The sequence below is a fragment of the Aphidius gifuensis genome, linkage group LG3 (genome assembly GCF_014905175.1).
Source record: "Aphidius gifuensis isolate YNYX2018 linkage group LG3, ASM1490517v1, whole genome shotgun sequence".
In the NCBI taxonomy this organism is placed as follows: domain Eukaryota; kingdom Metazoa; phylum Arthropoda; class Insecta; order Hymenoptera; family Braconidae; genus Aphidius; species Aphidius gifuensis.
The window spans coordinates 11,561,831-11,585,609 of NC_057790.1; positions in this window are offsets into that span (position 1 = coordinate 11,561,831).

Sequence of the window (23,779 nt, forward strand, 5' to 3'; positions counted from 1 at the left end):
CGTTGGTTAGCTGCTGGGCCATACGTTCCTCCAGCTTATGTTGGAGTATTATTCTTTGATGTTTAAACTAACAATCGGAATTGACGCAGATAAATAAATGAAATGATATATTGGTATCTGAAGCGTAGGGTCTAGCGTTCGAGTCGGGCCAGGTGTATTTTTTTTTTATTTCATTTTTGATTTTTTTTTTTATATTAATACATTTATTATTTTATTAATTAACTTTTTAAATAATATTTCAAGTATGACTCATTCTTGTATGCAGCTGGGAATTATGTAATATAGGTTAAATAAATAACACATTTCATTTATTTCAAAACAAAATTTATTTGATCTACTTTTGAAACTTGTTAAATTATGATATTATTTGTTAAATGACACCAGGTATATGAACTCGACATATAATACGTTTATCAATTGCTGGAGCACATTTTACACATGTAACCATATGTAAACAAGAAAGAAAAATAACAGACAAAGGTTCATTATAACAAATTTTACAAACAAATGTAGCATCTTCTTTTTTACTTTTTTAATCTTTTTTTATTTTGTCTTTCTTTTTCTTAATTTTTTTCTCGTCTGTATTTTCTTCACATTTTTTGAAATTGTATTGCAATGAATATCGTTGCACAAAATCATTTCCTTTTATTAGTCGGAAAGAATAACATTCCGGAAAATATCTAGCATGTTCTTCCCATGGATCTTCATTATTTTTCCAATCTTTTATTCCATTTCCACACTGTTCAAATTTTCAACTGTGGTTTTACCAAAAAATCTTTGGAAGTTTTTCTCCTCTAGTCTTTGGTAAAATTACAATGTCATATATTAATGGTACATTCTTTATACGGTTTGTAATTTTACCAACCGTCTTTGTAAAAATACAAACTTGTAGTCTACAATATATTTGGTGAAATCGCAATATTTTTATGGAAAATTACTATATCTTTTCACATTGTGGAATTTCAAAAAATTTTTAGTAGTTTTTCCAAGATTTGTGGAATAAATACAATGTCATATCTATTGATGAATTACTATATTTTCATGGAATTATTTGATCGAAAAAATATATTTTATTATTAACAATTTTTTGTTGACGCACAATCATTTTCATTACTACAGAGAAAAGAGAAAGAGAAATTTGTAGGGAGAGGGTTTTTTTTTTATCTAAATTATGCATCTATCAGGGTTCGAACCGGCAGTGTTTCGATTAGACGTAGTCGAGAGAACGCTTAAGACCGCTCAGTCACGAAGGGGAACGATGCTGACTACAATGTTCTGAAGCCCATAGCTTTAGCCGAGTCTTGAGACACGAGTAGGTCACATTTAGCGTCTTTTTTATAAATAAAAAATATTTTATTAGTGTTTAAAAAAAAAAAAAAATCATGAAAAATCATGTAAAGTACAAGTTTGGTAAAGAAATATTTCATCTTTATCATTAGTCCATCACTAAAATGAATGACAAGAGAAATTTATTTTTTTCCAGTCAGGTATTGTTGACGGAAAACAGAAAATTTTGATAAGAAATTATAAGTTACAATTGCAAGTTTTTTTTGATGAAACTACAATATTTTTTTGGATTTTTACTATAAAATGGTAATCTCAAATTACCGAATGTAGTTGGGAATTTACCAATCCTACTAAGAAATTACATAATTGATGCAACTGCCATACTTTTATGGATTTTTACTATCAATTAGTAATCTCGAATTACCAACTGCAGTTGGAAATTTACCAAACTCTTCTACGAAAATAAAATATTGCTAAAACTACTATATTTTTATGGATTTTTACTATAAAATGGTAATCTCGAATTACCAAAGGTAGTTTGAAATTCACCAAACCCTACAATATTGGTAAAACTACCATATATTTGGTAAAATTACAATATTTTTCGGTACAATTACCAGGAAAGTGTTGGTAGTTTGGTATTTCAAAGAAAATTTGGAGCTTTTACAACAACTTGGTTCGGTAAAAGGATAAAAATGTATTGGAAAAATACCAAGATTTTTAACAGTGCACAATGATGACAAATTACATAATCTTCTATAGACAAATGAAAAAATCCAGCCTCAGCCATGGATTCTTTTGTCTGAGAAATATATTTCGGCCAATAATAAAATATTTCAAATCATGATTCATATGAGACCAGATGTTTTTCCGCTGGAGGTGTAGTAGATATTCCAACACAATGTTCTTCAATTAGATGATTAGAATATTCTTTCATTTCAAGATCAATATAGAATTCAGCATTAAATAAACGGTCTTCTCCCTTGAAGTAGATGGAACGCGATACGAAGCACGAAAATCTGTAGGTATACAATGTGGATCACCTTCCATAGGTATAAGTTGTGGACTTACTCCTCTAGAAACATTATCACAAGCTATATTCCTGATAAAACGACAGCTTGCTTTATGCTCGTTGATGATCTAGCTACGGATTGTCACCTCGACTCCATTTTTCAATTTCAACACAATACTCAAGACATTTTAACTTAGATCCATAACCAGTATAATAAAATCCAGCAGCAGAAAATCTTACAGGATCACAAATATTTGCTATCGGTGATAGCTCTATACTTTTTCGTCTAGTTCTGCACGATAAATATATTTATTATATCTACGTTTTCTATCCTCTACTGAAGACGTCATTTTTAAAACTAGTTGTCGTAAAAGACGACGTGGGTACATTTTTTGATAATGTAATATAGGAGGGGAGTTTTCACCTGAACCAATGGATGCAGTTCCCCTCTCAATTTATAAACTACTTATTTTATTTTCCAATAAAAATTCCAAACATGTTTTTTTATTAATTAATTTATTCGATTTCGATTACAAATAGATGATTATATTTTAAATCCACTGCCAGTAAGGAAATGAAAATTTCTTATGATTATAATTTTTACGTCTACTAACAATTTTTTTAAACATTCTTAAAATATATCGGTCGTTCCGTTCAACATCATTCGTAAATAATCGGAGAAATCCGTCGAGCCTCCCACCATTCGTGAGATAATGAAGAACAACAATGCACCAATGACCACAACAATTACTCGTAACACTTTGCAACTGTATATTGTTGTACTCGTGGATGACACAATTTCTTTTGAGAGCGTAAAGGAAACGGGGATCTTTTGGAGGTCGTCCGAAGCTGTCGAAGAAGAGTCCATATTCCTAATTATTGACGTAAAACACATCCAATGGTTGATTATGATTATCAAGATTGACAATAATTCCACAAGGTTTCGGCCATATATAAGGTAATCGGTCACTAGCGGAAACTCCTTCACGTGTCAAATCAGTGGGTGGTGATGCGTCAACTAATTGAATAGTATTCATACCAATGTTTCTTTGACTGTATTAAAAAAAGAATTAAAGACTACATCTACTTCAATGTCGTCTTCACTTTTTCCTCCTCGTATAATTAATTTTTTCCAATTAACCAATTTTTTAATTTATAAACGTTTTGTTGAGTACAAGTATAATTAGGATAATTTACTCCGTGAAATAAACAATAATGTTCGTCCGCTGGTAATAAACTAAAGTTCTCCAATTTTTTCAATTAATGGTTGTACATTTTTGTAAGGTACGTCAGATGCGTCCCGATTAATTTTATGATAATTTTTTATTAACCAATTGTTTTGTCGGCGAGCTCCTTTTTCAAGTTTCGAGTACTTAAAAGTTGGACCAATTATCCAATGACTAATAAATTTATCGTGTAATGTCGAGACAGAAATTTCTTTCGGGTAGTATTTATTTCAAGATCCAACTAGACACTGAATATCAATGATTAAAACTTCCGACATATTTATGACTGAATAACATTTACTAAAGTAGCTCTATATATACGTATACCCCTTCTTAGTTACTATAATCTAATAGTACCTGACGTGTACTATCGACTTCTATAATATTATCAAACTCGGCATACACTATACAATTTATGGTTTGAGCGAGCGCGACACCGAATTGGCAAAAAAATTGTGACAATGTTGAGACCTCAATTTTGAGACGCCGTTTTTTTATTAAATTCCAGTACATGCTATCATTAGCAGAAAGGTCAGGTGTAGAATCGAATGCAAATAAAGTATAGCCATTGGTGAAACTGGAACGAGAAATTTTCATTCCATGATCAGCAAAATGTATACCAGTTCCAGAAAATAATGTCTAATAAGCTTCAGCATCATAAATATTATCACTAAAACTGGGAGATAATGCTTTACCACCAACTTGGTTTCCATCGACATATAAGGCCAAAAAATTTAAATTAAAATGTTGAAAATTAAATGGATTAAATTTTCTATGACCATTAAATGCTCTATTATCAACTAAACCATCAACAATTCTTTTAGGTAAACTTCCTAGTATAATATTGTCGAGTGTATTTGATAATATACCCTAAGCTAAAATAAAACTCTTTACTTCTAATCTAGTCAAAGGATATTTTGCAGTCGTTTTAACCCATGCTTTTGAATGTGTTACAAGTACACTTGAATTGAGCTTAGCACGGCGTATGACGAGTGTTGCTTCTAAATTATTTACTTTTTAATTTCCATACTCTGTGTTGTCCATTAAACAAAATTCATTCTTTGATCGTGTTAAAGTTATCTTCATCTCAACACTCAATAAAAATTTATTTTGATTAAAAAAATCAACATGCAAATGGCCAATCATCTTAAATTGATTGCCATTAGTCATAAAAAGTGATCGATCTTGCAATACTTTATTTTGTGCTTACTGGTGCTTCCATGAAACCTGGAGTATCTAAAACCATAGTCCCAATTGTAAATGGCTGTTTGATGCATCTGATCCATAGTTTAATAATGTTTCAATATATGCACGGTATGGATATGAAGAATTAGATCCAGTGACTGACTTTTGATAAAATAAAACAACACGTTGACTAATCATTGTATGTAAAAAATGACTATGAAGAAATGACATTATGACGAGAAAATATCAATTGACTTTTTCCTTTTTTTTTTCTTACAACTTTTTGTTTTTTTTCCCATCACCTTTTTGAATTTTTTCCTTTTTTTTTACAACTCTTTTTTTTTCCTTTTGACAATACTGCGACCTTTTTGATTTTTTTTTCTCTTGGAACGTTGTCTTCCAGAAGTTATACGTTTCTGACTGGTTATTGTCCTTTGTCGTTTTCTTTTATAGCCAACTCCATCTTTACTTAAAAATGTATCTAGTTTATCCATAGCTTTCCTTTTTTAATTTATTACCAGATTGTGTCAAATGATCATCGAGAGAATCTCTAGAATTGCTCTGACGAGTAATGACATCACCCAAAACATTCATTCCAACTGATAATAATTCTTTCCCAACTGGTTATAATGCACTTCTAATTAGTGGCAATATTCCTCTATAAAGACCACCAAGAAAACCTCCTATCCATTGATCACGTTGATTCTAATGTATTTGATAGATCAGTGCCCCACTACCAACTTGATTTTCTTAATATTGAATATACATTTTAATTATTTTTTTTGAAATGAAGTGTCACGAATAATGGATCGTATGCAAATGAGATAGGGCCACCAAAACTACTTTTTATATCTATTGTAATAGTGTCAAATGAGTGACGTAATAAGGAAAAATAATACCTATAGTTGAAATTTTTCAATTAACGACGAGCTGTATTGATAATTACTAGAGTCAAAAGGCACAACTCGAAGTACTTACTCATTAGATTCACCAATAATATGAGGAGAAACATTATCACAATGCACAAATAAAGCTGACGGAAGCCCACGCAATATGCTTGCTGGTGCATTTGCTTTTAAAACGTGTTGAATTACAGTAAAAATAAGACCCTCAGCTTGGTATGTAAATCCAAGAATATTTGCAATTTTTCTGGTTAATTTTATTTTATGTTTTTTGCAATCTTTTTCACTACATTTTTTTATTATAGTAACAGAACGTGTCCGAGTATTATATACTAATTGAAAATGTTGTATAAAATTTTTATCTTCATTAAATGACCAAATGACACTATCTGTATTTGGATATACACCACTTTTGATATTTACGTTGAATTTATTATTACCAAGATCAATATTAATTATTCCTTCACTTTTATTTATATGTAAAAATTTTTTTTGGACCTATTTTGATTTCAGGAGAGTTACCAGCATGTTGAATATTACTCGCTGCTGAATATGCTAACCATTTTAGCCACTGAAGAGCTTCTTTTGACTGATTGTCGCTCAATCTATAACCAGACCTGGGAACGATTCCGATTTTTTCTTTAGTAAGATAATTACGTTGAAAAACACGCATACATAATGAAGCACAAGTCAAAGCTTCACGGAATGGATTAACATTAGTAATTTTTAAAGTTAAATTTATAAATTTTAAACATGCCATACGTAAAACAATTACATCTAGAGTACAATAAAGTTTCATTTTTTTTCTAAAATCAAAAAATTCTCCAGAGTCTACTCTTTCTTTATACCACTTATCAAATTTGTCGGCTTCTTTTTTATTTTTCGCACGCACACGTGCTTGAAAAAAATTGAGCGAATCTATACATTTAATATTTTCAATTGACAAAACATTAATACTTGTACCAGTAATTATAGTACGAATTTTTCCTTATAATTTACGATTAATTGATTCTTATAAAACCCACTGACCACCATAAATTTTTTGATTATGAGCTAATACAATAATTTCACTATATTTATTTTTAATTCCAAATAAAAAATCAACAAATTTTTTTACAGTGTCTTTCCGTTGAAGCTCCTTGCACGCTGAACAATAATAATATCCACACAAATGACGCGAATTGAAGGTAATTTTTTAAAAACATTTTTTACACTTTTTTACTGTCTCACACACTGAATGCTTTGAATTATATGTTGGAAATTGAACTTAACGACGCACACAAATACAAACAGTTGCCTTGGTGACATCACATACACACACATATACGTTCATGCACACACAAAGTACACACTTTCTGGCGACACCTCAAGCGAGGATGTCACACATTCCACCTGTAATTAATATACTTTTACTCTTTATTAAATATCAATAATATAATTGTTGTTGTTACATTATTGCACCATTTTCCTAATCATAATCACAATAGGTTATGGGCCCAGGACACAATCCAAACGGATTAGTAAAATTGGAGCAATAAAATTTTTTAAAAAAGGTGAGTAAAACGTGGTATCGTGGAAAGTTCCAGAAGCGTCATATTGAAAAGAAGTATTAATAGAACATTGAAATAGTGAATAATCAAAATAACAATTGAAAATAAAAATGGGTTCAAATAATGCATCAAGAATTGAACTATTAAATAAAGAGAATTTTGATACTTGGAAAATGCAAGTTGAAGCAGTGTTGGTGAAAAATAATTTGTGGGGTTATGTGTGTGGTGAACAAAAAGAACCCGAAATAGATCCAACATCAGAAACAACAAGAACAAGCTCAGAAAAATTAATTAAAACATGGAAAGAAAATGATAGAAAAGCAAAATCAGAATTAATATTGTGTATTCAACCGTCTGAATTAAGACAAATCAAGAAGTGTACAACATCAAACGATGTCTGGAAAACATTGCATGAGATATATCAATCAAGTGGACCGGCAAGAAAGGCCACGTTATTGAAAAATTTAATCTTGAATAAAATGGATGAAAATCAAAATGTAAGAGAACATATAAGTGAGTTTATGAGTTCAGTGGATAAATTGTTGGACATGGATGTAGTCATCAACGAGGATATGTTGTCAGTTATGCTGTTGTATAGTCTTCCGGCAAGTTTCGAGAACTTTCGATGTGCCATAGAAAGTCGTGACTCATTGCCAAATCCAGAGGCTTTAAAAATAAAAATTCTTGAAGAAAGTGAGGCAAGACAAGTTAAAGATTGTGAAAATATAAATAATAATAAAACAAATGCTTTTGTGTCAACATGTAATAATAAACAAAGTTGGAAACAAAATAGATACAACAATAATAATAAAAACATTGAAAAAACTCAAGGTAAAAATAATAATCATAATGCATCAAATAATTATAATAAACACAAGTTTTAAATAAAATGTTACAAGTGTGGTAAAGTTGGGCACAAAATTGCCGACTGTAATTTTAATGTGAATCATAATAATGAAACGACACAAATGGCGGATGAAACTGGATGGTATTCACAAGTCGCTACATGTGAATCGTCAATGCATACATACAAAAATGAACATAAACAATACAAATGGTGTCTTGACAGCGGGTCAACGTCACATATGAGCTTTCATGAAAATAAGTTTATATTCATGGCTAATGATACAACAGCAGATATTGATTCACAAGGAACAATAAAAATTAAGATTAAAAATGATGATGAAAACAGAATAGTGAGATTGGATAATACACTATTGGTACCTAACCTTAGAACACAGTTATTATCAGTTGGAAAAATTACAGATAATGGTTTTACAATATTGTTTGATAAAGATAAAGCAAAAATATTGGATAAAGATAATAAGGTTGTTGTTGTTGCAAGAAAAGAAAATGGTTTATACTTTGTTAGTGAAGAAATTGAAAAAGCAAACTTGTCAAGTGAAAATAAAAAATAAAAGTTTGTTGTTGTGGCACCAAAAACTTGGTCATGTTAATTATAAAGATTTAAGATTGTTGTTGAAACAATTATATATAAATTTTAATGACATTGAAACACCACAATGTGAAATTTGTATTAAAGGAAAATGTTGTCAAAAGTCATTCCCAAAGAAGTCACAAAGAAAAACAAAGTTACTTGAAATTATACATACAGACTTAGCTGGACCTTACAGGGTACCCTCCAAAGGTGGTATGAGGTTTGTGATTACGTTTATCGATGATTTTTCTCGAATGTGCACTGTAAAATTTTTAAAGCACAAGAATCAAGCTTTAAATGCATTCAAAGAATATAAAAACATGGTGGAAACACAAACAAACATGAAGATTAAACAATTACAATGTGACAGGGGAACAGAATATTTAAACAATGAATTTGATGAGTTTTTATCCGATGCTGGAATTATTAGAAGATTAACTGTGGCACATACACCACAGCAAAATGGTATTGCAGAAAGAAAAAACAGAACATTATATGATATGGCAAGGTGCATGCTATTACAAGCAAATTTAAAGGGACACTTTTGGGCTGAAGCAATAGCTACTGCCAATTATTTAAGAAACAGGTGTCCATCAAAAAGCATCAATGGAGAAATACCTTATAAATTGTGGAATGGTAAAGCACCATGTATTAAACATTTAAAAATATTTGGATCAAAAGGTCATTGTTTGAATAAAGATTCAAAAGAGGATAAAATGGCTGAAAGAACAAAAGAATGTATTTTTCTTGGATACGATGATGACAAGATGACAACAGGAACAAGTGAAACTGAAGCATATCGTGTTTGGTTAACAAATGAAAACAAATTAAAAATAAGTCGAGATATTATTATCCTTGATGTTGATGTTGATAATAACAATATAAAAATTATTAATGAAGAACATTTGTTGTCAGAAAATGAGTTTATAAACAATGAAGATAATGAACATGAAGAAAACATGATACAAAATTATGATAATAATACCAGTATAAATGATAGTTTTAAAGGATTCAGTCCTGCTTCAATAAGTAAAAGTAATCAAAATGTAAATAAGCATCAAGAAAAGATGAACAAAATAATAAATTTAGATCTTGAACAAGATAATGTAACACCAAGAGGCAAAGGACGTCCAATGATAATTAGAACTGGTGGACGTGGTAGACCACGTAAAGTATATCAAAATGTTCAACATCAAAAGACGTTAAACTATGAAGAAGAGTCAGCATGTATTGGTGAAGTACGAGTTGAAGATGCACTAAATGGTGATGATACAAATGAGTGGAAGATTGCCATAAAAGAAGAATTTGAGGCAATGCTCAACAATAAAACCTGGAATATTGTAACTAGACCAAATGACAGAGAGGTTATTGGTAGTAGAATAATATTAAAAAATAAATATGATGAGTCAGGTAAAATAAATAAAAGAAAAGCACGTCTTGTAATTTAAAGGTTATTCACAACGTCCAGGGTTGGATTATAACAATACATTTGCACCAGTAGTGAGGCTGAGCACAGTAAGAGTGTTCTTGTCACTGTCAGTACAATTTGACATGAAGGTACACCAAATAGACGTGAATACAGCGTTTTTAAATGCTAATTTAGAAGAAAATATATACATGGAAATACCTGAATATATACATGAATCATTAAAAATGATTGTACAAGAAAATAATAATTGTTCACATCAAGCAAAACAAATGTTAAACAAGTTGAAAAATGGTAACCAAGTATGTCACTTGAACAAGGCTTTGTATGGCTTGAAACAAGCCAGTAGACAATGGTACAAAAAGTTAAATAGTGTGTTAACAAGCTTGAATATGGTACAGTCAAAGTATGACAGCTGTTTATATATGTCAAAGAGAAATAAACAATTATTATTAGTAGTGGTATATGTAGATGATATATTGATATCATCCACAGATGAAAGTTGGACACATGAAATTAAAATGAAGTTGAAAAATTGTTTTGAGATCAAAGATTTGGGTAAAGCAAGTTATTGTCTTGGTCTTGAAATAAAACAAGACAATGATGTAATGACAATAACACAAACCAAATATATAAGTGACACGCTGAAAAGATTTAACATGGAAAATTGTAAACCTGTTAAAACACCAATTGAAAAAAATCTACAATTTGATGATAATAAATTACAAGAAAATCAAGTGTTACATGAAGGACATAAGTATCAAGAATTAATTGGAAGTCTCATGTATCTGGCAGTGGGTACCAGACCAGATATTATGTTTGCTGTAAACTTCTTAAGTCAATTTAATAATAATAACAATGCACAACACTGGTCAGCAGCTAAAAGAATATTAAGATACCTACAAGGAACCAGAGATGTTGGTTTAAAATATATAAAGGGAAACAAATCACTTGAGGGATTTGTGGATGCTGACTGGGGTCAATGTCTTCAAGACAGAAAATCATATACAGGATATATATTTTTGTTATCAGATTGTGCAATAAGTTGCCAAACTAAAAAGCAAAAAATGGTAGCTAGTTCGTCAACAGAAGCAGAATATGTGGCTTTGTCACAAGCCACAAAAGAAGCAATGTATTTATCAAGGTTGGTCAAAGAAATTACAAATGACAACGTTTACAACACAGTGAATTTATCAAATGATAATCAAGGTGCACATGCTTTAGCATATAATCCATCACATCATGCTAAAACCAAGCGCATTGATATACGTTATCACCTGGTAAGAGAAGCAGTGGAGAAGAAATTAGTAAACTTGAAATACATCAAATCTGAAGAGTTAATGGCAGATGTGATGACTAAAGGACTGGCAGGGCCAGCTCATAACAATTGCATCAGTAAATTTGGACTCACCAATGCAAGTTTGAGGGGGCGTGTTGGAAATTGAACTTAACGACGCACACACAGATACAAACAGTTGCCTTGGTGACACCACGTACACACACATATACGTTCATGCACACACAAAGTACACACTTTCTGGCGACACCTCAAGCGAGGATGTCACACATTCCACCTGTAATTAATATACTTTTACTCTTTATTAAATATCAATAATATAATTGTTGTTGTTACATTATTGCACCATTTTCCTAATCATAATCACAATATTATAAGATTTGGCTGTCCGATGTTTTTCTAAACATTGATCTCCATAGAAAGTTCGTTCACAATCACGACACTCAATTAAATCTACATTTATCTCACACAAATTATTTAAACATCGGTCACAACGACCAGGACATGACAAATGCGTCTCAGGTGACGAATATCTTTTATCACAACTTGAACAATATTTCTTCGTACCATGCATGAAAGTTATTTGTCAAGTTTGTTTGTCTTCAATTCAGATAACTTTGCTACGATTGATCTTAACATAAATTATCTTTATTATTGATTATTGGTGTACCACGTCTCGATCTTTCACTTTAGGCACTCCACATCCACCTACAATTCGTTTTCAATTTATAACTTTTATATTGAATGCAGACGTCGCATCTATACCGCCAGCACTTTGACATATACTACTTATTATTGTTCATAAACGATCAAAAGTAAACTCATTAATTGGTGTTTGGAACAACTTTTATTTTGGATGTATACTCCGTACTTGTCAGTGAAAATTTAGTTATTTCTTCACGCGTTTCATCGAGTAATTCTATACAATCTTCACTTCCACCGTCTTGACATTTGGCTTCGCTTGAACTATCCATGATTAATATTAGAAATTTACTAAATAAAAATAATGATTTTCCCGAATATATATATATCTACTCCAGCCTAGCTTATATTTACATTGCATGCATTTGTTCTATTAAAAAAATCTATTAAACTGACAAAAAATAGTATATTTCGATACAAGGTTCCAAAACGGCGTTTTGCGCATTGCGATATAATCGTGGAACACGAGCCCAAAGTAGGCGTAGTCGAGATTTAGACGAGACTTTGGGCGAGTGTTCCACAAGATTATATCCACCATGAACAGATCGCCGTTTTGGCACCGAGTGTCGAACACTATTTTTCGTCACAAACGACATGGAAAACACGAGACAATAACGTCGATACTCGATATTGAGCGATCAACGTTGCGCCCCTTGACATTCTTACGTATTTCAATAAATTAGGTTACGTTTACCTTTTTTTTTTTTTGTTTTTTATTAAAAATAATTTTTGGTCCTCACTATTATTTTTATTTGTTGTGGAAGACATCATGTCAAGTAATAGTAATTATGCTTATGTTCGAGTTAAAAAGCCAACATTGAAAAAATTAATTAAAAAATCGACAAAAAAACTGATAGAATCATTGACAGTTACTGATGATATATATAAATTAAATGTAGCAAGTGTCAAATGACATTTTGTTATGAAACAATTATCTTGAAAAATTCTACCATGTAACGATGATGATAATAATAATAATAATAATAATAATAATAATAATAATAATGATACTAACAATAATTTGGATGTTCGTCATAAGACTGTGCTAGCTATAGAGTCAAAATAATTATCAACAACATTACCAGTCAATCAATGTATAGCTATTAGCTCAAAACAAACAGCACGTTATAATCTTTTGATTGATTAAATTATAAATAAATTGAATAAATTTGTCATATGTCCATTGAATAAATTTGTCATATGTAAACTTGATATTTTGATTTGGATTTTTCAGGCAACATGTCTAAGACAGTGGTATCAGCTTCATCCACTAACTTTTGTAAATAATTATAGATTTCTATTTATTCATTACACATTTTTAATAATTTTAAAAACAAGTTTTCAAACAATAAGTCAATGATAATTTCACATATGTATAAATTGTTTTTTATTTTTGGTCAGTTGACATATGGTATCTAACCTAACCATGAATATATTAAAAAAAATAATATGTATATGAGTGATAATATAATAATAATAATGATAATAATAATACATAAATATAGTTCACGTATTCCCGGTAGATGACTTCCAGTGCGCAAAATGTCTGACGCTAGATGGCTTTCGATGTGAAAAAATTTTGCTCATCGATGCAGATGTTTTGCGCATGGTATTTCTATCTTTGGCCACTGCCTTTGCGTATCGATAGAAAAACAGGGATTTTGGGACCCTGTGGACGGTGTGATTTCGAGTGTTTTCCATGTCGACGTGGCGAAAAAAAATTTAATCGAATTAAAAAAAATGATCATACAGTTGCTGAAGCAACTGTGCCTTCCCTGCGGGGGGAATTTTAATTTCTTCTTTAATATATATTAAAATTCGTGACTACAAATTTATTTCATTCTCTATCGTTACAATGATTATTGTTACAACTAAAATTTATTTAATTTTCATTCATTTTGCTTGTTCCTTCTAATGGGTCATCTCTATGTCCAGAATCGCTTTCTTCTAACCTTATAAACTCTCCGTTTTTATTCATTTTGTTGTACTATGATTTTAGCCTGTCAATGTTAAATATTTATTACAAAATTGTCGAGTTCGATTGTATTTATTCTATTTACTTTTTTCTCTCGGTTGAATCAGGATTTAACGTTTTAGTTGTTGCTGAAGTCGTCGTTATATTTTTAATTTTTTTATATTTATTTATTTTCAATTCCTTTAATGCTATCACATCACCCTTTTTTCCCTAGAAATTTTTTGCCTCTTCATTCCATAAATTTAGTTCAATCTAAAATATATTTCCTTTGGTAAATTTATTATCTTTGTTTAGTTTAATCAAACTTTTTTTCATTTAAATTTTATTTTACTTCATAATCACTGTCGTCTGCTAATGTTATTGTTCTTTATTTTAAGAACCGTCCTGACATTGCATATATAAATTCCACTTTATTTATTGCTATTATGATTGCGATGATATCTAAATAATGTCATTATTATTATTGAATAGTTTTTTTTTCCGCTGAAATTATTTTGCCTGCAAATGAATTAATTGGTAGATGTACAATTTCTTGTATTTTTTTAATCTCGAAATTAATTTTTGGTAATTTTCATTTTCCTTATCGTCATCGAATTATTAGCTTCTACTGGTATGATTATTTCTTTATTATTTATTGATGGGTATTGTTCATTAATTTTTCTCACTAATCCTCCAGTGATCGTATATATTTTGTTTAACTTGAATATTTAATAATTTATCATGTTAATAATTTTTTTAAAATCTTTTTGTTGAAAAATCTTGTTGTTAAATATGATTTTTCCATGATATTTTGCTATACTTTTCTTTTTTGTTTACTCATATTTTTCTAATATTTTCCTATAATTATCGTATTTTTCTTTATATTCAGTGATTTTTCTATATTTTCGTTTATTCGTTTATATATTCTTTATTTTTCTATATTTTTCTTCATTTTCCATATTCATCTTGTTTAGATTAATTAAGGGACTTAGAAATTTTTTAAGGGGGGTGGGGGGGGGGGCATAATTGATATGTTCCCTTTTTTATCGTTTTTTTCTTTATATTCAGTCACTTTTCTATATTTTTCTTTATATTTTCTATATATATTGTATTGGTTAAGATAAGGGACTTAGAAAATTTTTTGGGGGGGTGTCTACCATGGTTGAGATTTAAGGACTTAGGAAATTTTTTAGGGGGGGTGTCTACCATGGTTGGGGGGGTCCAGAAGAAAAGCGAAAACAATAGGAAATTAAAATTCCCTAAAAAATAAATACCATATTTTTTCGTTCCGGCAAGCGTCACAGCCCTGTTTGTTTACGTTTATGTCTTTTTCACAAACGTAACATTTTCCAATGCTAGTGCATTAACCCACCTCAAAGTCTGTGACGTCAGAATCACTCGTTTCTGCTACACCAATAAAGCCCCCCTTTGAAGGAACTGCAGTTCCCTCGGATGATTGACTTTTCTTTGGGTTTGCTTTAACAATGAATGAATGAATGAATGAATGAATGAATGAATGAATGAATGAATGAATGAATGAATGAATGAATGTTTGAGAAATAGATCATCGGAAAAACGGTGAAAATAAAATGCAAAAATATAAATTAATTTGAAGAAAAGAACTTGAGATGAAAATTAAAAAAACAAAAATGTAAATAACTTTTAAAAACAGAACAAGAAAAAGATCTGGTAACGTTTGTTGGGGCGTGTGGCCCGCGTTACCGTTGAAAATTCAAAATTTTTAATACTCCGGCTAGGGCCGTGTTAAATTTTATCTGTTAAATGATTTTTAAAAGTAACAATACAATAATAGTACATTTTTTGTAATTTTCTCAAAATCAATTTTTTTTCTTTTTTTTTCGCTCAAATTACGTAGAGTTAAGGCAAGCTATAACTTTTATTAGAATCAACGGAATGACTCCAAATTAGGCTCAGAAAACGTGGTTTTCAAAACTCTATTGCCCCTCAAGAAGTTTATCCTGATTCCAATAATCAATTTTTTTCTATTTTTGAAAAAAAAAATTACGAAAATATTCCAAAAATTCTATTTTTTACAATTTTATAAAAACTATAATTTTTTTTGATAAAAGTTTCTAGTAAAAGTTGTAGGATTTTACCACACATGCTTTTTGAGTCTTATACAAAGTATCTCGGACGATTTTGTTGAAAGTTAGAGCCTTTTTCAGAAATTACTCGAAAATTAGAAAAGCAATAACTTTTGATAAAATTGTAGTAGAGACTTCGTATTAGGCTCAAACAATGCGTCTTCTGAAACTCCATCGCCCTTCATGAGAAAGAGCATTATCTGTTCAGTCACTTTTTTTTTAATTTTTATGAAAAATATAATTCATAGATCAAAATTTTCTCGGAGAGGCGATAGATTTTTCGAATACGCATTTTTTAAGCCTAATATGAAGTCTCTAACACCATTTCATCACGAGTTATGGTTTGCCTAAAAAATGAAAACGGCACAAGCTATAACTCAAAATGGAGTAGTCGCAGAGTTTTCACATTAGGCTTAAAATAATCGTTTTTCAAAATTCTATAACTTTTTCGAATGAATTTTTATCGTACAAATAGTATTTTCCGTGCAAAAAAAAAAAAAAAAAAAACAATTTCCAAAACAACAGAATTTCCGAATCCGCTTCTTTTGAGCCAAATCCGAAGTCTTTACAACATAAAGTTTAGAAGTTATGAACGTTTTTTTTTTTGGGGGGATAAATCCAATACTGCGGCTGAGCCTTTCGGCTCCTAGCCTCCGTAAAAAATTTTTGAAGAAAAATGAAGGAGAATCAATGAAGCAGAATCCGATCGTTCACGTTCTTTTTCTTTCTTCCATTCCTCCTAGTTTTTGAGACGTTAGATTCGCCAACGCTCTTAAACAACCATCCTTCTAATCATTTTTCTTCTTATAATTTTTGCTTTTTGTTGGCGAATACGTAATTGACGCTCACCTGTAAAATATATAAATTCACTGTTTAATTCTATTTTCACTTTTTTAATCCACTCTATTATTTTATTTCACTGTATTATTTTCACCTGCGACCTCAAAACATGTATGGAGTGTGAAAACATCAACACAACTCCAGAAACCAAGATATGGGGTTGTAGGATTTCAAACTGCACGTAAAAATCAAACTGAAAAAAATGCAAGTCATTTTGATCATTGTAATTTGAAAGATATAAAATTTTTTTTAAATTCACAATCCTACCCATATGGAAATTTGAATCTTGATATGAACAAGAATCAATTTGCTTTGCTCTATGATATGTTTACAAATTTTCAATTATCATACTTTGGAAAATAGCCAGAACCATTATTAACAAATTAAACAAAACCATTATAGACAAAAATAGATAGAATTTTAGAGCAAGCACCACTCATTGTCATGGACTGCTTTCAACAAAATGAATTCCTAAAAAGTGGACCTGTGGATATACGTTTAGGAATTGAATCAATGAAACAGTTTCCCGCAGATACATCAGCTTATTGTTTAATATTACATGATCGAATTGTGGAATACAAACCCATAAGTGGTTCCGTTCTAAAATTGATATAAATTAGATTGTGAGCAAAAAATTTCCTCATATATCATTTATCTTTTGATGAGACAACAAGAAAAATGTTTAAAAACAAAGATAAATCTGCTAAGGAGAATTCTGATAAAACTTGTTTGTTGAATAAAGAAAAAAAAAAAAAATTCAGTCAACCAAAGTCATATGATTGGGAGAGAAAGAAGAAATGAAAGAATCAAGGATAATAAAAGTCAAGTTTCTTTCAATTCAACACCTACAACTGATATGATGTATACATGGTTGTATGCCTACAAAGCTGCACGATGTGGAGAATGGATACAACTTGCTCGTGATCATGAACGTTCCAACATGAGAATTCAACGATTGAGTGAAATCATCAGACCAATATTAATAAAGAAAATATTATCAATTTGTAAATAATATAAAATAAAAATTTTTTTTTGAAAAAAATATAAAAAGTTATTGTTGTTGTTGTTCTTTATTTGACCTTTTTTAAATATAATTAGTATAGGAAAAAATTTTAGTTTTAAAAATTAAATATTTATTTCGATAATTATTCTTTCATTTCATCATCTGCAACTTCTCCTTCTTCTTTTTCTTCTTCTTCTTTTTCTTGAACGTGAAGTTTCAGTTTTTCAGTTTTGTCCCATAACTTGAATAAATCGTTTATCAATTATTCAAAGTCAGCATATGATGATTTATCAAAATATTTTTCAACAAGCTGATGAAGATCTGTCACCCAGGGTCGTGTTGTACACAAATAAATCAGAGGTGATTAGCTACCGTCAAATTCTTGTTCCTGTTTTTCGACACCGAAATCTTTTCTCAGAAGCTCCATACTTTCCCAAAAGAGTCGTAAGTCTTCACGAAAACTTTTTACTTGAGTGAATTTATGGATGTATTCTGGGAATAATGATAAAAATTTTGGAAAAATTGTAGATTCACCCCAGCTGTCTACTTCTAATAACCTAAAATGGAAGTTAATTATTATTTTTATTCATTTTAAATATAATTATTTTTTATTTCATTGAACATATACTTACATTGATATATACCAGTGTCTCAAATTCAAAACGTTTTTTGCAGCACAGTTTGTATGTAGTACGTTTTCTCTAGAAGAGGAATTCGTATTTTTTTCAAAGCTGAACAACCATAATCATGAAGATCAAGTACTGGTTTTGAATAATTCATGATATTATCTAACCACTTTTTCTTTTCTAATCCTTTGACACAAATAAAATCAGCTTTTTCTAAAATTTAATTGATTTTTTTGAATGAACCTTTAAATGGTACATCACCTTGCCAGGATAGTGTATGACGATTGTTAATCGATTGATATTTTGGATCTAATTCCTTCCATGGTATATGTGGTGTAATTATCATGTGATCGATTGTATCATCATGTAAACCGATGCTTGCGAATTCTTTCGGAATAAACGTATCGGATAATTGGAAACCTTGAATGTCAACGAAAATTGCCATTTTTACGGAGGCTAGGAGCCATAGGCTCAGCCGGAGTATTGTATTTTATAACGAAAAAAAAAAAACGTTGATAACTTACGAACTAATTGGAGAAAAATCATCGTATTAGGCTTAAATGATGCGTCTTCGAAAACTCTATCGCCCGCATAATAGGTTTTTTCCTCTATCTTCAATAGTTTTTGAACGAAAAAAAAAAAACTATGAAATAAAAAAAAAAATAATCAAATATTTAATTTTTTTTCTCAGAAACTATTCAGGGCCGAAAAAAAAACCAAATATCTCATAATGGAGCTTTATGAGGCCTTTCATTTAAGCCTCGTTTGATGTCTCTATCTTCATTATCCCGAAAGTTATAACGGTTTTAAACAAATTTAAAAAAATTAGAAATCGAATAACTTGACCAAAAAAGAAAATAAAGACTTCGTATTATAGGCTTATTTTTTGCGTCTCAAAAAACTCTATCGCCCGCATTGTCGGTTTTTTCTTCTATCTTCGATAGTTTTTGAACAAAAAAAAAAAAACTATGAAATAAAAAAAAAAAATAATCACATATTTAATTTTTTTTCTCAGAAACTATACAAGGCCGAAAAAAAAGCCAACTATCCCATAATGAAGCTTCGTGAGGCTTTTCATTTAAGCCTAGTATGATGTATCCATCTTCATTATCCCGAAAGTTATAACGGATTTCAACAAATTAAAAAAAATTAGATATTAAATAACTTGACCAAAAATTAGAGTAAAGACTTCGTATTAGGCTCATATTTTCGTCTCAAAAAACTCTATCGCCTGCATTGTGGGTTTTTCCTTACATCTCCAATAGTTTTTGAAGAAAAAAAAAAAAACTTTAAAATAAATGAAAAAAATCAAATATTTGATTTCTTTTCTCAAAAACCATTTCAGGCCAAAAAATAACCCACATTTCCTACAACAGAGCTTTTTAAGAACTTTCAATTGAGCCTAATACAATGTTTCTATCTTCAGTATCCTGAGAGTTATATTATTTTTAATCAATTTTTCAACAATTCAGAAAAATTAGGCAATGAATAACTCAACGTAAAATTGAAATAGAGAATTAGATTTCCCGACAAAAAAAATTTAAAAAAAAAAAAATTGACAGAAAAAATCACGACAAAACAAATTTCGACAAAAAAAATCACGATAAAAAAAATCACAACAAAAAGTAAAAAAAAAAAAATTTAGACAAAAAATATCTAGTGACTGAGTCAAAGATTTGAATGGTTGAATAAAATTGATAGTAATTGTTTGGCTACAATTACAGCTGAGTAAAAAATCTAGCTAAGTAAAATGATGTAGATATTGATTGTTTGGATATTATTAAGGTTAAGTAAAAATCTACTAGCTGAGTAAAAAATCTAACGGCTACACATATGAGAAAAATAATTCATATGAAATATTGAATTTATTAGTTAGAAAAAAAAAAATTTATTATCACGTAATTTTTTTTTTTTAATTTTTTCTGTCATGATTTTTTTTGTCGAGTTTTTTTTGGGAAAATTTTTTTGACATGTAACTGAGAATTCGTAACGGGATCTTATTTTGCGTTACAAAAAACTCTATTACCCGCATAGTCGGTTTTTTTTTGCTATCTCCAATATTTTTTCAGAAAAAAAAGCAATAAACATGAAAATTTTTTTTTGGATAATGTTTATGTATATTAATAAACCGTTAAATTATTTAAAAAACCATTATTTCATTATGTCTAAGAAATTAAGATACCCACGGCCCTAGCCGGAGTATTGAAAATTTTTAATTTTCAACGGGTAACTCGGGCCACATGCCCCAACAAACGTTACCAGATCTTTTTATGTAATAGTTTAGTTACTCAGTTTTTATTCAGATGTCACGATCACGAGAGTTTGCAATCGACTAATTTCTCAAACAAAAAACTTGACGTTCTTATAGAACTTGCCCCTCCAAAATAAATAATCAAGAATATTCTGGAAGTTTTTTCGAGATTAATTTTTCTTAGAATTTTTCAACTTTACGATTGAATAAATATGGTGTCAGACTATTATATCTTTCAACACCTCGAGATTTCGACCTTCGATCTGACACCCCGATACATGGTAGCAGACTACGATATCTTCCAACACCTCCAATATATGGTGTCAGACCTCTTCCATTTCACACTCCCGATTAGTCACCCCCGATCCCGATGTGTCAGACTACGATATCACTCCACACCTCCGATCCCGACACACCGATCGAGACTCCCCCATCCTGACCCCTGCCTCCTTAACCCCTCACCGCTGATCTGAAACTGGCCCTGTATAACTACTGGTATCTTATTCTTTTTCTTAAATAAACAATTAAATGATAAATGAATGAGTAAATAAAATGATAGAAGAATAACTTTTTTGTTTTTATTTTATAATTTTATTTAACGGTCAGTATATTTACTACAATACGGTTTTTTTTGTTCTCTGAGTTTGAGTAATTGTACGGAAAAAAAGAGGTTCAATCGCGAAAATGACTAAACATTGAATGATTTGAATAAGAAAATAAACGACCAGCCTATCATAAATTTTTTGCTTTTTAAATTTTTCAAGTAATTGAAATTCGTTTTCAGTGTGTTTTCCTGCATTGTTTCTAACACATATATATTTCAACGTTTTAGAAGCCTATTCAGTAAGCACGTTAAATATATTTTTTTATAAATTTATAAAAACGTTTTGGATTGTTACGTACATAACGTGTATTCAATACATAAATTTTTTACATTTCAAAAACGTCTTAACAACTGTTTAATAGCTTTTTTATTACTTTCAAAAAAAGGCAATACAACAAGTAATCCTGAAATTTTCTTCTAACGTCTACAATATAATTTGTTATTACGATGCACTGAATGATTTTTCAATCGTTTTATGAAAACATATATAAAATGTGAAACTCGTAACGTTTGAAGAAGACTTTTTTAGGAACATATTAGACACGCATTGAGTTTACATTTGTAATAAGAGTGATAGATTAAAAAGGTTCATAAAGCATTTTCGAAACGTTTATACAGAAACATTTCTAAATCTATTCACTCGATATGTATTTATAACGTTATTTTTGAAATTTTTCAGATCGATTCCTGAAAAAAACTATAGAAACGTTTTTTTTTAGTTTCAGTAAATCAAAAACCTCTGATACGTTTTATAAACATTTTAAATACCTTTCTAGGAAACGTTTCGGAGAAAACGTATTAAAGATTAATTTCATAACGTTTCTTTGCTGATCGGGTTGTTATATATAATTGTTATATAAAAATTATATATTTATTTTTCGTGTGAGTTATATAAAATAATATATAATTACACCTGGTTATATCTAGCAGTTCTTGAAGCTTATCAAACGTAGTCCATGATGACATACAATCATATATTATTATATATAGTTATATATCGTTATATATATTGATATTTATAAATTATATTCCGGTCAACTTCGTGAAAACATATACTTGTATATAACCATATATGTATAGCTATATTAAGCAATATAAAATTTTATCTGATCAGGCAGTGATTATAAAGCCGATCAAAGATGAAATCTAATGCTTGGCAGCTAATCGTGCGCCATCTTTGGGCTAAGGCTTGGCTGACTCTTGGCTGGTTATTTGCTTACCAAGGCTCGTATGCCAATACTTGGCCGACCATTTGTTAAAGAAGAGGTCGACAGCTCTTTTCAAGCAATTCATTGGCCGAGCCTTGGTAAATTATAGGGTGGCCAAGACTCGGAATATACAATTAAGCCAAGAGTTGGCACATTAAAGACTAGCCAACGTATGACTTGACATTCGTCGATTGTCCTTTGGGTCATCAAAATTAATTATTTTTCATTCTTTCGAAATATATAAATATATTAAGGGCCACTGTTAAGTATTTAATATTAAAAGTTTGTTTGTTCAATAATATATAACAGCTACTTATTTTTTTACATTCCGGGGTATATGAAACAAATAAAATTTATATATTGGCTGAGTGTCGGTTAATTGGATTGCCATGATTATGATGAATATTTAAGTAGAACAAACTTTCGTCACCTTTAATTGTTACTGCTGTGGTTAAATAAGTGAGGCTCTGGAGTTTAAACTGGGAGATACCGTGTTCAAGTCCTGGTGATGTCAAGTATATATAGTGTAATATTTTCTGAAAAATGAATAATTGATTATATAAATGAAAACATTAAATTGTTTAAACAATGAAAAAGTATTTTTTTTTATTGAATTGATAAATTCAAGGTATATGTTTCTATATATTATAATATGTAGTTATATATGATTATATGATTAGCTATGATTACTGTATTATTATATCTACTGATGACAATAATTATTCATCAGATGGATATGATTCGACACAAAAAAGACAGGAAAAATATATATATATATATGTAGTAAGATGAACCTATGTACAAACTCTTCAATATTACAAGTGATGATGAGTCAGGTCAACACAAAGAAGAAAAGAGTGACTATACGACAAGATTACGTACACGTGTCAACACAAGCTTATGCGAGATTCCGATTTTACATTTAACTGATTTAAATGATTCAAATACAATTCAAAAGACATCATCAGAAAATTTTCTTGGTATTGACTACAGTAGTAGTTGTAATTCAAACTCTGGTGAAGAAGACAACAGAAAAACTATTGAAAAAAGTATGGTTTTTATTATTTTTTTTTTCTTTTCAGTATTTTTTACACGTTATTTTTTAATATTTTTTTTTTTATGAAAAACATAATTTTTTTTATCAATAAGCTAATATTTCTTTT